The sequence below is a fragment of the Epinephelus lanceolatus genome, chromosome 13, assembly GCF_041903045.1.
Source record: "Epinephelus lanceolatus isolate andai-2023 chromosome 13, ASM4190304v1, whole genome shotgun sequence".
Classification (NCBI taxonomy): domain Eukaryota; kingdom Metazoa; phylum Chordata; class Actinopteri; order Perciformes; family Serranidae; genus Epinephelus; species Epinephelus lanceolatus.
In genome coordinates, this window is record NC_135746.1 from 24,015,166 (window position 1) to 24,032,502 (window position 17,337).

General features: G+C 39.8%; 1 protein-coding gene and 1 long non-coding RNA gene across 7 annotated transcripts in view; one reads left to right on the forward strand and one right to left on the reverse strand.

Moving 5' to 3' along the window:
* dlgap2b (discs, large (Drosophila) homolog-associated protein 2b) overlaps window positions 1-17,337 on the forward strand; it is a 142,979-nt gene that overhangs the window by 33,265 nt on the left and 92,377 nt on the right. The gene's annotated exons all lie outside the window — the stretch shown is intronic.
* LOC144466539 (uncharacterized) overlaps window positions 445-17,337 on the reverse strand; it is a 68,858-nt gene continuing 51,965 nt past the window's right edge. Inside the window, exons 2-3 of the long non-coding RNA XR_013493156.1 lie at window positions 4,173-4,253; window positions 445-2,151 (exon numbers count right to left, since the gene is read on the reverse strand). This is a non-coding gene — a long non-coding RNA (uncharacterized LOC144466539). The remainder of the gene's footprint in view (window positions 2,152-4,172; window positions 4,254-17,337) is intronic.

Here is a 17,337-nt window from a genome sequence, read left to right on the forward strand (position 1 = left end):
TGGCACTATCACTTTTGAAACGCTGATAGGATACTTAGGAATTTTCAAAATTGTGCCATATTCATGGTTTGCCAAGACATACCATGCCAACATTTTCTTTTGGTGACTGGACTGGTTTCACAGCTGTGTGTTACTGTGTCACCAAACTGTAATTTTGAGGATTTCTTTAGGCAGGAAATTAACTGTTCAGATTTGGAATATGTGGTTTAATTACAAAAATAATGGTACTTCAAAATAAGCTATGATACTTTCAAAAATGTGAGAACCTGCTAGTCAGACTGGACGAGCAAGACAAGGCGTCTGCGTCAATGATCATTCTGGTGGTAATGACTGGCTGGTATCAGGGTTGAACATCTAATATTTGGTTTAGCTTAGGGTTTGATTTTTATTGTGTAGTCTTACAATAGCACTGCCTCTGTGTACTTTTGGCACCCAATATGTACGCAGTGTTGGGAAGGTTACTTCTGAAATGTGATAGGTCACAGATTTCTGCATAATGACTTTTTTAATGTGATTTATTGCAGTTTCATTAACGTAGCTGTTTCCTCAAGTTTGACATTGAGCATTTCAATGTTAACAGCATTTTTAACACCAGTAAACAAGCCTTACATTCTACAGTAATGTTTGAGCCCTTTTCTAAATTCAGAAGTAAAATACTGTTGAGTTCCCAGCACTGACATATGTTCTTGTCCGACAACATGGCCACCCGCCTTGGCATGGTCGGTTGATCGCAGTCAGCCAATGGCAAACTCCAGCTGTTTAGAGCAGTGGTTACCAAATGGTGGGTCGTGGTCCAAAAGGTCCATTCTGAATGGACGTAAGCGACTTGTGATTGTGTCAAGTTTGAGCTTTTATTTTGAAGTGCAGTTTCCTGCTGTAGAGTGAGTGACTAACAGACAGCCACTTGACAGAAAGAACAAACTAGCTCGATGACATGGCCAAACGCAAGTATGACGCTGAATATATCAAAGTGTGTGGACCTTGAACTAATGACTAAGGACAAATCTGGATCCTGTGACTGGGATCAGTTGGGAACCACTGGTTGAGAGCAATGCACATTGATTGGATTGTCAGGACTCGACTTAAACATGTCATACTCTGTATTGTGAAAGGCCTTGACTCTTAGGGGAAACACCTCTGCAGAAAAAAAATGGGTCTTTTACAAAAAAAACTTAAACCAGCAAATATCTGAATTCCCACAAGCCTGTTCTGACAAAGGACAGCCATCTTCTCTGCTGGGTGAGTAATGATAGGCCATCATCTCACCACCATCTGCTGCTCTGGTGCCAGTGCTCTGCGAGAGACTGGCTGTGACCTTGGGGGGAGGCCGGGCTGGCTAGGCCTGTCTGCATGACATGGACTCTTGCTGCCAGCTGTCCATTAGTTCTGGTGAGACACTGTGATGAGTCAGTGATGCCTTGCCTGTGTTGCATCTACTGTAGATCTGGCTGCTTGATTGGGTATCATGGTGCATTTTCGTTGCTAAAAAAGCACTTCAAGTGGTTTCTGCCTCATTAGGCCGTGTGCGGCACAGAGAACAAGTGATGGAGCAGATTAGCTGTGTTGAAAAGGCATGGCAGATGACTCGGTCCGCCCAGTCTCCAGCAGATATTTAAAATTTAGCCATTTCCAATGTGACAGAAGTAAAGTCTGACGTTTTTGACACTGTCATGCTAGGAGGAGCTGTGCTGATTTTCAAACTAAAAGTAGAGCCTGTCACACATTCATTTTTCATTTTCCTCACACACCAAGGCCAAAAATCTTCATCACAAACTGCCACCATAGTTGAACAAGTGACACCACAGATGGGTAGCATGAGAGGCTCTGCGTCTCATTGCTACATTTTAAAATCATGAACCTACCCTTCTACTGCCAGCACGGCTCTTAAAATGCCACATAACGTTGCGCTGACTGATTGATTCATGTCACATTATATTCACACAGGTTTAGCTGAATGGTCACACTCCTCGACACACTGGAGGCATAAATCGAGTCTTGAATGTTATTCAAAGGTGGACAGTTTAGAGGGATATTAACTTACCTAGCTCCCTCGATTAGACCGGTGGGAATTGCGAGCACTGGCAGAACATTACTCCTCCCGGACCGGTCTCTGCAGAAGCCTCTCCCTCCAACCCTGCTCCCATCCTCTTCCTGTGCTTGGCACAAACAATAAAGTCAAGTCACATTTACACAATAGAGGTGAGTAAGGTAGCTAATTACAGCAGAGATGCGACGGAAACAACCGCTGAAAAGGTAATATATCACCAGGAATAATAAAACTGCTCTGACAGTTGCTTCTGCTTGAATTATTAGCCCTTGTTGTGTTGCAATGGTGGTCAGTTAGTCATGGATGAGCAGTTAAAAGGCCAGTATAGGCAGGGGTATAGGGCTCGGATTTTGTATTAGCTTCCCCCTCAAATGATAGACGTGGTGTCCTGAGATAGCTGAGTATCACTGTAAAAGATGGTATTTGCTTCTCATTAATATTATACATGTGTGGTTGTGTATTCTTGTATAAATGAATGAGCGTAGAGGCCTATGGCTGTGTGTACAGTCTTTGTATATGTGTGACTACAGCTGTTTTTCGACCAAACAGTTCTGGGGACTCCTTGAGAGAAACTGCCCACTGAGGAGCTCCCCCGAAAACTACAGACCACCAAGGGCTTTTCCTCTGCTTGCATTCGTGGTATAGCACTGTCACTTTATTTTGAAATAACAACTTTTTAAAAATGGTGGTTGCTGGTGCTGCATTGGCTCATGTGTTCGGTCAATAAATGTATGCTTACATCACTCAAAGTTTATCTTGTGCTGAGAGAGTACAGACTATGAAATGGGAGCTAAGAAATTCCCTAAAATGCTGTTTCAAGAAGTACGATGGCTTGCAGTTCTTGTGGAGTGGACACAGTAAAAAAGGTTCTTAAAACCATGACAAAATTCCTCTGGTCCAACACCACCTTTGAGCGTGTGGCTGTGTGTATGTTTTGATTTATTTACTGCCTGGGGTATAAGTCTCACGTTGCACAGTGCCTAGAGGCACATTTTATACCATAGAAGCAGAAACACTTGAGGTCTTTTTTAGGCAGTCTCACACATTGCTGTATTGATACTTCAGGCCCACACAAACAGTTACATGTCATCCCTTTCCACTTCTCGCCTCCCTTTTTCTCCTCATTGTGCTGTCTAATATAGCAGAAACACCTTAAAAACAACCGATGTCGCCTCTGCAAACAGCTGCAGTACATCAACGGTGTTTTGATAATGCTGCGTGTAATCCCAGTGTCCATCGCTGCTGTCTGCGAGCTTCCACTGTGTCTATTTTTCCCTTCTCGGGGGGGCAAGGAGGGCTGCTCGGCTGACAGCCGAGGTCATTGCACTTGTTTTTATCTTGGCTGGAGCTGTGACAGGCTTGTACTTTCAAAATCCTGAAGACAAGGCCTGGAAGAGTAACTTACAGCCAGAGCAAAAAGACATGCACACACCGCTGGGCTGTCCTTTGATGTACCGGCAATCAAATCCCAAAGTTTAAATCCAAAGGAGATGCTGTTTGATGTTTGGGAAAAATATGTAATGCTTAGTTCCTCTGACAAATCCTAATTCCAGGATGGAGAGCATGCATGAAATGTTGATGTCCAAAGTTAAAGGCAGTTGTAAGAATAAGTGAAGATATGCTGTACAGTGAGGTGTGTTTGATCATAAACGCCTGTGTCACCCTTTACGGCGCATTTAGCATGTTCTTTTGGCTCATTAATGTGCCAGACAGCTCAATGAACACCGCAGCAGCATGTGGTTTAATTACCAGGAGGAACAGGATAATCTGTCAAGATGACTGATCTGGACATGTGTGTCCTCTTGCTGGATATATTTGGTATTTGCAGGCTGTATAATTTACAGATAGTGCATTGCTCTAATGTGCTTTGAGTTGTATTTATCTCTTTAACTCTTCTCTTAATTTATGGGTGCTTCATTCTCCTCTTAGGATAAGTGCAAAGTTGTAAGTGAGCCCTACCTTGCAAACTGTCTCCCACTGACATATCTGCTGTTGCCTGGCAACCACTAAGCATTTTTGTGAAGGATACCCTTATACCCTGTATTCGAAAAAAGGCACGGTGAAGGCTAAGTTCCTTGAACTCCTACTGTGGGTGTTTGAATACTGAATATATTATGATTCTCACCAAACACCAGGAGGAGTATTGCGGTCCTGTTCTCGAGCCAACTTCCCTGCCCCGACGTTCCCAAACTTTTCCTCTCACTGGCTGCAGAGAGAAAGCACAAGTACAGCATGACATTACACAGTGTTAGAGTTGTAGATAAACTTTCTGTGTGAGATCAATAGGCTGCGATGCCTTGAGGGTGCTTTGAGAATGGAGCGTATAGTTAAATGGAATCAAATGGATGCTGTGTAACTGAAAGGTCAGCTGCTGTCTTGGCTTACAGTGTTGTTTTTTTAAAGAGCCTGATGGAATCGCTGCGGGTTAAAACACAGGATTCATGTTTTATCTCCAAAGATACTTTTCTTTTTCTTTTCTCTGTGTAGTTTTTACATCCAGACACTTCATCTGTGACCAAATAAATTATGTGATAACTCCTTAAAATTACTTAAAAATTACATTTAATTACGTAAATTACAAAGCAAGAGTTTACTTTCAATACACATGCCAGAATAAACACTGGCATTGTACATTTCTGCAAAGCACGATTATGCTACATTTCTACATCTTATATATGGTGGTTATGTTGAAACTTTAAGTCATAATGCTTCAATTTTCAATTTTATGTTGAAACAATGATGTGAGTAATGTGTGGTTAGATTTAGGCAAAAAACCCCACTTCATTAAGGTTAGGACAATGCCATGTTTTGGCTTAACATACCCAGTTGGCCGTAAATGTACTGAACTTTAATTGAAAAATGCCTGTTTTTGTTGTGCGCGATTGGTCGTCTAAATGATTATACGTCTGCCCCCTCGCTAGTCAGCACCAGAAATATTAGTCGCTTAAACTAATTAGTGTTTTATTCATGTACAATGCCGCTTAACTGTTATGTAGCCGCCCACCACTAGTGGGTGCTACAGAGCCGTCAGACAGCAGTCCCCCTCCCCGCATTAATGTTTGAGTAGAGTAGTGGAGTTTTAAAACAGCACGGTGGGAAGTGTTGTTGTCAGATAATGTGCAGGGTTTACATTCATACTGCACGGCGCGAAATTTCAGCTGAAATTTATTTATAATTTAGATGTTTTTTTAACGTTAAAGTGAATTGCTACCATTTTTGTTGGATAATCTGCGGGTTCAATGTGCCCCACATTTCAGAGGCAATTTATTTATTTTAGATGTTATTTTAGTGGTTAGCTTTTGACTGAATTGTCGTCATGTTAGCATTCATACTGCACGGCACAAAGTGTCTCATACTTCAGTGGCATTTAAAATCTGACAAGGTTGTTGAAGATTAATTAAAATTTTTGTTTCATCGACAGGGAAATTAGTCGCCAGGAACATCCCTGACAAAAACAACTATAAATATTCCAAACTCTTGTTTAAAAAAAACAACAACACTTTTGTCGCTACGAACACAGCTGGATTTGTCGCAAACACCTGGTTTTGTTGGTCTTAAACAGTCGTCTGGTGCTGTCTGCTGCTTGGCAGCTGTCTCACCTGAAAAATTTACCTGTATGTGTGTATGTGTGTGTGTACATATACCTGTAATCTGCTACCCTTTTATTCTGGTGAATTGGCTGTTTCTTTAGTATGTAGCCTGTCTGATACTGTATTGTTGAAGCTGATAATGACATTAATATTTAAAAGTTTAAAAAAATGTATTGGCTGATCTTATTTTATTTTTTCATAAATGACATTTTATGTAACAAAAAAGTTGTGACTGAGAAATGTAGAGACATTTTTAAGTTCAAAAATAAACTTGTCAGACCTCTTTTAACTGTACAGAAACACTGTTTCTGAATTAATTCAGATATATTTTTGATATTTCTGTAGTGCAGTTTCTTCTTATTGATCTTCTGACATAGACGCTTATATTGATATAGCATCTGCAACAAGTTTATATCAGCTGATATATTGCTGGGCTCTTCTTTAGGGATGAAGTTGAGGTCCATCTTTCAGGACATTTCACGGATTGTTACATAACACACTGTAGAGATGACACATTATACACCATATTACATGGAAGTTTATACTAGCAATGATATTGTATTTTTAAAAATGGGGTAAAACAATTCACACATTATTCTGCTAATAAACAAAGTAGCATACAGAGTCCTCTATATTCATTTAGCCTTTAATTATGTGGGGAAAATGTAATTTAGAACTTGTATACAGAGTTGTATACAGGGCCCATTGACTGTCTTTAAAAACAATTTTATGTAATCAAAGTGAGAACACCTACAGCATCCTCGCTGTGGATAACATATGGCTGCCATATTGATAACTTCATTATTTGTCTTGAGGAAAATTTGCAAGAAGTCGCCATCACAGCCAAATGACATGGTAATTGATTCAGAACAGCAGCTGATCTGCCTGTAACTGTAATTATCTCCACATCCTGCTTTTACTTTCATTAGCAGCCTGTCTCCGTAGTGCGCTAACTGTGAGACGGCCAAATGAGAACAAATTAATAAGACTCTGGAACTGTCCCAACACTCTTGGATAGAAATGTCCAGCTTATTGAGGAAAAACACAACAATTGATACAGTGGAAAAAACAGTGCGACTGTGTCGTGTGGAGAATACTGAAAGACGACATATGGGGAACCTTTAATCTGAGGGGTTTTGTAGCTAACGTCAGCTAACGTTGCTGGTTTAATTGAGTTTGTGTCCTGACTTAGGAGTATGAAGAAATGATTGTGAATCATTGTCAGGGTGTTGATACATTGTATGCAACATCCCACTTGGTTAGCATCTCAATTGAAAGGGCATAAAGGAAAACAAACTTGGATTAAATTGAAGGAGGTGGTTTCATTTTTGCAGTGTGTGAATTTTTCATTTTTCCAGCAGCTCATTACATATCGTTACCTGTCAGAGTCACCATTTTTGTTTATCAATGATGCAATGAGTGTGTTTATATGGACAGTTTAATTCCCTTTTCGGAATGAAAGATCATTCCTACTCAAAGTGATCTTGTAAACACCTAATTCGGAATGAAAATGCGATCAAAAATTCATTCGGGGCTGGAACATTCTACCTCCCTTCTCCTTAACAGACGAAGCATTAGCAGAACAAGGTTGTTGTCGTACTGCTGCTTCCAGAATATAAGCAAAACAAGCCCAAAAAAGGCACTAAGAACGGCGTCGTCAAGCATCTTGTTATCTGGAACGAGGACTACAGTGTTTTCTTCCGGTAAAGGTAAACACATAAGATCCGCCCCGCCCACTATCCAATCAGAAACCTTCCCTGCCCCAGACCTTGCGCAGACCCGAATAAAGGCAATTCAAAGGCAATTAAACTGATCTCCCATGTAAACCCTCATTCAGAATGAATATTTAGACTTTAATTCCAAATGATTTCATTCAGATTTATTTCATTCAGAATGAGAAGCCATCATGTAACTGTACCCAATTATGGAGGAATAGTTGACACTGTTTTGGACCTTGGTTGGCCACTACAGATAACTAATTTGTCTTGATAATGAAACCATTGATGCTTGTCTGTGTTTGGTTAAAAACTCCAAGAAACCAAAAGAACCTAGCATGCTTGTTCGTCATTGTCTGGACTTTTTTCTTACTGCTCTATCTTGCTATGTTTAGCTTCCTGTGAGGATGATTTGCATACTGCAGGTACTGTATCAGTCATTTTTCAGCCATCTTGTTCCTCTCTACATTCTGTTTTATCTCCAGAGTTCTTTATCACGAATGCATTAGGGCAAATCCACTCATCTCTAGAGCAGAAGTGTGTTCTTGTAGGCTATGTGTGTGTGTGTGTGTGTGTGTGTGTGTGTGTGTGTGTGTGTGTGTAAATGACAGAGTGACAGGATAAGTGGGGAGGACATGAGAGAAATCACTGAGTGATACTTGTCAGTAAATGAGTGAGTGCATACGCAGTCTTAAAGGCAGACGAGGGCTGCGTCGCCTTATTATTTATGCACATGGTGTCCAGCATCCTTGAGTAATTCTGATAAATCACTTTCCCTGCGGTAAAATCAATATGTGTGGCGCACACAACACTTCAGCCAAAAACAACCCCAGATAATGCCCCAGATATGGAAGCCGTGTTTTCCCTCTCAAAGCCTGATGTGCACAGTATCAATAATGCATAACAGGTTACAGGTTGTTTGTTTATTTCTGTAATTAAGTTGGTTTTAACCGCATGCTATGGCGTCGATTAATCTTTAAACACAGTGTGAGACTTAGGTCAGCATGTGAGACAGTAGGGAAGAGGTGAAATCAGGGCTTTTCAAATGATTTTTAGTTGTAATTGAACAAAAAAATACAGTGGCACCTGCACCCTGTCAAGATTTTAATGTCAAAAGATCAGCCTGCAGCATAAATCAAAAATGAGACAGCATCAGAACGAGTGGTGAGACTTGGCAGTGCTCTACTGCATTTCTATTCTGTCTTTGGTTCTTTTTTTAACATTTATAATTACACAGCTGCTGGCATGACCTTTATGCAGACAGGGTACATTCTGCCTCATTCCAGTGATCCATTTCATTGGTAAAAATAGTTCCAATAAAAACTGTAAATTATCCTCAGGAGCATTGCTCCAGGACCACCACATTATGTTTTTGATGCTTTGATTGTTGCAAATGACATTCTGGCAATAAGCAGATCTCTAAATCCATGAATCAAAAAAATGATATCAGCTGCCCTTGATGACATATCTGTGGCGCTTTATATTTGGAGTGCTTTTTATCAAAGCCTCTCAAACGTAACCTTGCTGGACAACAGCATCGATTCCTCTTATGGCGCCTGTACACTCGGCAATAGCATCAATCTTCATTGCATGTCACACAAGATGGGGCGCTAGATGGATCTAATAAAGTCTGTGTGAGACTGTATGATATCAGTTTTGAAGCATGAGAAATGCAGCGATTGGCTGATGAATTATGGACAAAGAGAAAAGACAATAGCCGATGCGAGCGGAGACAGATCATGGGCCTGCTCTCTTGTTTTAAAAATGGTGCAAAACAATGAAAGTTTTAGCCATGGCGCTGAGGATGTGGTCGTAGCCAGGGAAAAGAGGGCTACATGGAATGGCAATTCTGAGTTTGAAGTCAAGACTTTTTTTGGCCTGGTGGATGGGCAGAAGGTAGTACAAGAGTTCGGTGCAGTGCTCACTCCGCATAAAACACACCTGGGCTAACATGTATAATTTCCAGCACAATTCAAAGAGAGCAGTGAGGGAAGAAACAGCATCACTGAACTCTTTTAAGTGAATATTCTCTGGCCGAGCTCAGCTAAAAACACAAAAACACTGATCGGTCAGCGTGTTAGCATGTTGTTCACTACAGAGCCTGTTTCTGACTGGTAGCCTACTGACAACACCATCTTCACTTCACCTGTTTAACTGATTTAAGCAGCCTTTCCTGCTGTTATTACAGACATGTAAACTGGCTACAAACACTTGCCTTGTCCATAGACTCACAGTGGTGCACTGCTGCAGAATGATGGCTTTTTAAAAAACAAAATTAAGGATTCTTTTGGCCTGGCAGGGGTTCACGTTGGCCTGGCCGCCCACCAGGCCCTTGAGAGTTACATTGAAAACACTGGGTTGTACAATAGTAACAGTCACATTGAGGGATTCTGGGCTTAAATTTCTGACACTGAATTCTGTCCGCTGGCGGTGAACTTGTCTCGCAGTCGATCTAGACACACTATTGTTGACTGAATTGTGATCTTTTGTCTGTTACAGCCCAAAATTGCACAGTGCCAAGAGGCTTCACTACAAAGCTGTCAAGACTCTGAGGTGTAGAGGACTGAATTTATAGTCAGGGTGCTTATTTGTGTGCAAAATGTCAGCTGCTACACCCTGTGTGTGCTGAGATTTTTGCGTTTTGATTGATGGAAATTATGCACGTTTACATGCTGATTTAAAAATCTTACCCTACTCTAGCTCCTCTATGCTTTAAGATAGTTTTAAGGAGTTTATATTACTACTGCTCATGCGTTAAAGTGTGAGTGAGATGAAAGAAATACTTCATTTATGCAAAAAATTTGCTTTAATTTAAAATATCCTAAATGATCAAGTGCCTTCTTTTATAGTACAGAATATCAGGGAGCAAGAGGGGACAGTCTAACATTACAGCTACATGTCACACACACACAGCAGTCTGCCAATAAAATACTGTTCCCCAGCTGTGTTTCTCCTCAAGGATCTGCTCTTGTTGACTCCATCGCACCACAGTGGCGAAACTGTTACGCAGGGGATTCCCCAATATCTCAGCATCACACTGCGAGGGTTTAGCTGCAGCATCACATTGTCATCCCTCATAATGCAACATGAGGAGGTGTTTCAAACCCTCCGCCCCCTTCACAACTCACTACACCCCCCTCCCACGCGCTAACAAAAGATTTTTTTCTTCTTCTTCTCCAGTCTCTTGCGACACAGCCTTGAGAAGTCGACACGGACAAAGAAAAAGGAAAGCTGTGATCAAACGAACTGAGAGCGAAACCCCCTCTAAGAGCTTTTCTTTGCATTTGTCACATCTGTGGCGTTGCTGTTGCTTTTATTTTTGACACAACTGGGAATAGTTTCATGACAAATAGACAATGCTAATAAATAATCTACAGGCTGCCTTTGTACGCTTACTGAAAAGAGATTGGAAAGGAAAAAAAAAATCAATAATGGATGATGTGCTACCTCCAGATTTCTTTTCTTTGGCACCATGTTGGAGGTATCTCATGACATATGGTTATGGGAAAACACACATAAATTGAGTTAAAAAAAAACAAAGAAAAGGAATTCACATTTTGGTCCACAGTAAGGCTTTCATAAGAATACATGACATAGCTGAGCGGAAAGACTATATACCCTTTTGATTAATTAGAAGTAACTGAACCTAATCAGCAGAGGAGCTCAAGGCTTCCTTCCTGGCTCTAGGGTCTCTGGGAAATTGAGTGAAAACCACCACCATAAAGGAAAGCAAGCAAAATCCTTCACATCTTGGCAGATATCAACACTCTGGAGGCCTGCAGCAGCTCAGTAGCTTTATACAGGGTAATCTGTTTTTTTTTAAAACTGAGACCTGAGAGATTTGTGACATACATTAAATTGATTACTTGTACATCTAATTTGTGAATCACCATCTTCGTAATAGCAGTCATAATTTTTCTTTGGCATGCATTTTGTTTCTCCTCTTCTTCATTTGTATGTTTGTCATGTAAAATGGAGGCAGTAGTGTATTCTATTGCTGGGTGCACTTTTAAGTACAGGCTTTAATTTGTGGTTTGATTAACCAAAAAGGGACAGCTAGTGTAACTGTGACCTCTCCAGGGCATTTCGTGATTTTTCTTAATTTCACTATCTGATGCGAATGCCTTTGAGGGCTGCAACTAACAGTTATTTTCATTACTGATTAATCCGCTGATTATTTTTCTACTTCATTCATTCATCAGTTTTCCAGAGCCTTGGGTGACAGTGATATTATTTATTTTATCTGACCAACAGTCCACATCTCAAAGATATTAATCATGGATGGATTTCTAAACAGGTCTATGGGACACAGGCCCAAGCGCTCTGTGTCAGAGGCCCCCCTGGCCTTCCCCTGCAATATGTCACTCAAATTGACACATACCAACCAGGAAGAGACACAAAAAGAAGACAAAGAGATGAAAGGGAAATGCCAAGAGACATACATTTACTACAAAAGGGGCATGACAACCACAAAGTCACACAAAATGACCAAGATGAAACACAAAACACCCAAAAATGACACAAAATGACTTCAAAGACACCAAATGACTACTAAAAGACACAAAACAACCACAAGAAGGCACAAAATGGCTACAGAGAGATAGAAAACAAACAAAAAAGACACAAAATGACTTCAGATATTATGACCTAGAAGAGACACAAAACAACTACAACAAGACACAAAACAACCAAAAGAAAACAAAAATGACTATGAAGAGACATAAAGCAACCAAAAAAGACAAAATGACTTTAACCCGAGACATTATCACCTAGAAGAGACACAAAATAACTACAAAGACACATAGAACAATCAAAAAGACACAAAATGACTATGAAGAGATACAAAATGACCCAAAAAGACACAAAATGACTTTAAAAGAGACATTATGACCTAGAGGAGACACAAAATGACAACAAAGACACAAAGAACAACCAAAAAGACACAAAATGACTTTAACCCGAGACATGATCACCTAGAAGAGACACAAAATGACTTTAAAAAGAGACATTATGACCTAGAGGAGACACAAAATGACTACAAAGACACATAGAACAACCAAAAAGACACAAAATGACTTCACACAGAGACACAAAACGATTACAAGGAAACACAAAATGACTACGGAGACAAAAGATGACTTCAAAAAAGACATCATCACTTAGAAGAGACACAAAATGAACAACGGCAAGACAATACAAGATGACTACAAAGAGAGACAGAAGACCAAAAAATGACCACAGACAAAATTACCACAAAAAGATGCAAAATAGCGAAAAAAATAAATAAATAAAAATAAAAAAACACCCTAAAATTTTGCATATCTTTGCCGATTATCTCATAATCCGCCCATGTTTACTACCATACACAAAGACAAGCAGCAGATCCATACACTTAAGAAGCTGGAACCAGAGTCTTAAACAAGATTTCTGTCAAACGACTAATTGATTAATCAGCTAATTATATTTGTTTAAACAGAAGTTGAGGGATATTTCATCAGTTGCATTAAAACTATTTCCAAGGGAAAAGAGCTTCAAACAATCATTTAAGATCTTTCTCCCTTGTGTCATGCGTCTGGCACATGAAATACACCTTTATTAAAATCTGTATGATACAGCACTCTAGTATGGGCCATTTACCATAGTGCTTTATATGCAGGTGATCGACGTTAACATGCACCGTGTAATTGTCTAATGCAGTGAGCCTCACAAGGGACCTCTCAGAGTTGTTAACAGCTGTCTGCTCCTTCAAGTGGAATGGACAACGCGGAAGATTTAAAGGCACCTCGCTGACAGTCATACAGGTGTTGCTGTAGTCAAAGAGGAAAAAAAAGTCTGGAGGGGATTTCCAGTGTGTCAGTATTTTTTTTCCCTAGCACTGTCAGGTTGAGACTTCAGCTATAAAAAAACTTTCTCTTATATAACCAGAAAGATTGGCACTGTGGTGTGTAACTTGTAGTGTAGTCATAATGAAAGTTCTTCTAAACCCTCATTAACCCTCATTAATTACTAAATAGGGTGTAATTAATCTGCAGTGAAATTTTCTAGGAATAATGTCAAGTCTGAGAAGACAAGGGGCTGAACAGGAGCATTTTCTTTCTCCATTCAGGTTTGGACTTTTATGTTTAGGCTGGTCTCTCACGGATATATAGATTGGTTTGTCAGCTTGTTTTACAACCGTTAATTACTGACTACTATAACACAAGACTGACTTAAAACTCCTTAACAAATACATTTGAAAAGTAGAATAGGAACCTTAAGTAGTATGAGCGAGGATAGCTGCCATGGCTGAACTGGAAAAGAAAACAAACTTATGTCACAATACTGTTTGATTAATGTGGCACCCAAGTGGGCTCTAGGTTGTAGCCCGTATTCGTATTTATATCCCAGGTAAATTCAATCAATGTATGAGCTCTGCCTCATACAGATAATATACTGTATATTTATACCTCAGCCTGTCTTAAGATGACACTGCCAATCAATAATGAGATTCTCTACTGGCAGGCTGTGCGCAGTGATGCTAACTACTGCAGACACTGACAATAGCAGAAATATCCGGCTTGCTGGCTCACAGTATAATGAAATGTTACATTAAGGTCAATAAAGACTTGTAATTTAAGTAAACAAAAACCTGGAGAAGTATTTGGCTGTTTGACTGCAGTAAATGTAAAACAATAAATTAACAAATCCATAAATGGATGTGTGAATAATTTAACAGATTAAATAAATGAATAGACAGCACAGAACAGTGAATTTCTTGCTGCTTGGCACAGTTTGCATCAACAGCTCTGAAACTGTTGTTTCTTGGATACTGAGAGATGAAAGTGTAGCAAATATGATCCTGCTGGGTATTTACTGCCTGAGATTTAGGATGTAGTGAACCATAACTATAAAAAACTTTAATTACTGCCTCACAGTTGCATGCCTCTGTGCACCAGTCAAGTTTCTCTTACAGTTTACATCCATATCTGTGAAAATGTGCATGCTTCACACACATCTTCCCCCCAGCAGCAAAAATGATCTACACAGTCAGCACAGTTTCAAGGTGAGCACTCAAGATTAGTGTCAACGTTCAGTATCTGACCAAATGTCTCCCCTTCTATTTCTGAGATATGACGTTGAGTAATGTCCAGAAAATATTATGATGTCACAGTGAAGATGCCCTTTGACCTTTTGGATATCATTACAGACATTTGTGTGAAGTTTTGTGATAATTAACGCAAACTTCTTGAGTTATGGCAAAAAATGTGTTTTGCGAGGTCACAGTGGCCTTGACCTTTGACCGTTAACCACCAAATTCTTACCAGTTTATTCTTCAATCCAAGTGAATGTTCATGCCAAATTTGAAGAAATCCCCTCAAGGCATTCATGAGATATTACGTTCACAAGATTGACACAGACCAGGTCACAGTGACCTCAACCTTTGACCTATGACCACCAAAATTGAATCAGTTCTTCATTGAATCCAAGTGAATGTTTGTGCCAAAATTGAATAAATTCCCTCAAGGTATTCTTGAGATATCGCCTTCACAAGAATGAGACCGATGAGGTCACGATGACCTTGACCTTTGACCGCCAAAACTAATCAGTTCTTCGTTGAATCCAAGTATTTGTTTGTGTCAAATTTAAAGGCAATCCATAAAGCTGTTCTTGAGATATTACATTCACGAGAATGAGATGGATGCAAGGTTAAAGTTACCTTGACCTTTGGCCATTGACAACCAAAATGCAATCAGTTCATCATTGAGTCCGAGTAGACAGTTGTGCCAAATTGAAGAAATCCCCTTGAGGCATTCTTAAGATATCATGTTCACAAGAATGGGACGGAGGGATGGACGGACAGACAAATGGGCAACCGGAAAACATATCACCTCTGGCTACAGCTATCCCTGGCGCATAAAAACATGGTGACATGTAAGTCAATGACATCATCTCCGTGAATCTGAAGGGACTGTTTTTGGTTTACATCGTGTAGGTAGCAGCAGTAGGTTTACTTCCTCTTTGGGCAAAGATGCAACACAAGGTAGACCAAAAACAGTCCCTTCAGAATCCTGTTGATGATGCCACAGACTAACATTACTTCCATGTTGCAATAGCTGTTGCAGGTAGCAAATATGGCAATCACACCCTGTTGAACCCAGAGAGCCCCGTCAATCAACAGACAAACCCCAACACACAACCTGTTGTTTAGTTAAACAAATGTACAGTGAAGTTTCTTGTTGTCTTCAATACAGTTTGGATCATGCGGTGATTAAAAGAACTGCACCTAAAGGCTACATGCTGATGTTGAATGTGTTTTCAGGAGCAGATGGTGTCCCTGCTGGGTCTTGTTCTATAGTCCGTGATCCAGGTGAGCTTTAGCCTACATCGTTGTCCAGGTGTTGGCATCCTCACCTCCTCGGTCAGGGCAACACCAACTGTACAAATGTCATGCATCTGATGTGTTTGTGTGTTTATGTGTGTGCACATGTGTGTGTTTGGCTTCGAGTACATCAAGGTACGTCCACTTTGAAGGTCACAGCACAGCATGAGTAATGAGTCCTGGGACCTGGTGGTCGCAGGTTTCCCTCGGTCAGAGCCGTGACAGACTGTTTGTGCTGTTCTGTGAGTCAAAGCAGTGCTGAGATACCATAAAATGAGCATCAGAAGAAATAGGGTTTAGAATTTTTCAGGTCTTATTTAGATTCAGATTGTGCTTATCAATCTTTATTATTATAACATCACTTTAATCCTTAGAATATTATTTGAGCATGGAAACTATGGCATCAGAGCTATGTCATCAGTCAAAATAACTGAGATATGACAATATATAAAGTTGGTAATTATGAAAGCCATCTGCTGTAAATAGCAACTTATTTTGTAACTGTTTAGAATCTAAAATAAAAAATACAAATATCCTGTCTTGCCATGCACAAGTTGAATGTTCAGTGAATTTCAAATTGGACGCATTAGCATCACTTGATTTTGAAGCATTACAACACATCTCCATGTAAAACAGACTTGCCTTGCATGAAATTATTTTGGCACAGTGATTACATGTTTTTTTCATCACTTCTCTTATTTTTAGAGCTAGATCCAGTCTGCCATGTTGCAAATACTGGCAGTGACTCATGTGCTCAGCAATCCAAATCAAGAAACAGATCGAACCAGTCAATTCATATTTACTGTTGACAGAAATGTGTGTCACACATGAATACACAATGTCCTCTGTTTTTTACATTCCAACTTGTTTCCTCTTTCTCAATTATTGAACCAAATCTACAAGAATTGATAACTTTACATATTAATTTCAAATATGAACATAAGACAACTTTTTTGACACAACTTGTTCCTAGACTGACAAAAACTATTATCTAATAATTTAATGATAGATGATGATAGATGAGATCTGATATTCTTTACAGATGACTTCCTGACGGTTTGTTCTGTTGACAAGTGGGCATGAATGATCCCTGACAAACTCTTGAATGAAATGAAAATAAAAACTCCACCCTTACACTGAAGCTTTAAACTTAATTTGCCATGTTAACATGTCAAAACTGTTTTCGTTGTCACTCTGATTGACTTCACAAAGCAGCCTTCCATCCCTCTGTCACGAGATAAGTGGTTGCCACAGCAACAAGCCTTTATCCTACTATCTCTTGAGCGTTAGGCAAATGGTGTGACCCAGCCTCTCGGCAACATCCTTAATATCAGTGTGCCAACTGTAAGTCTTTATTCTGAGGAATTTACGAGAATAGGAACAAAGTATTTTAACTAATTTGAGTCTGACTGCTGGTGTGAGGGGACACAGTTTACACTTTTTTAGGTATGATACCACCAACAGTTTCCTGTGTGTGAGCTAGTTTAACCATTAGAAGCTATGGTCATATATTAAGTGTAAATTCTCCTGTAATTCTGTAAACTTTAAGGAAACGATTGTGAATTTCAGCACCCTAACAATCATTGCTGTTTAGGTTTTCTGCCTCTTATCATGGTCTTCACAAAG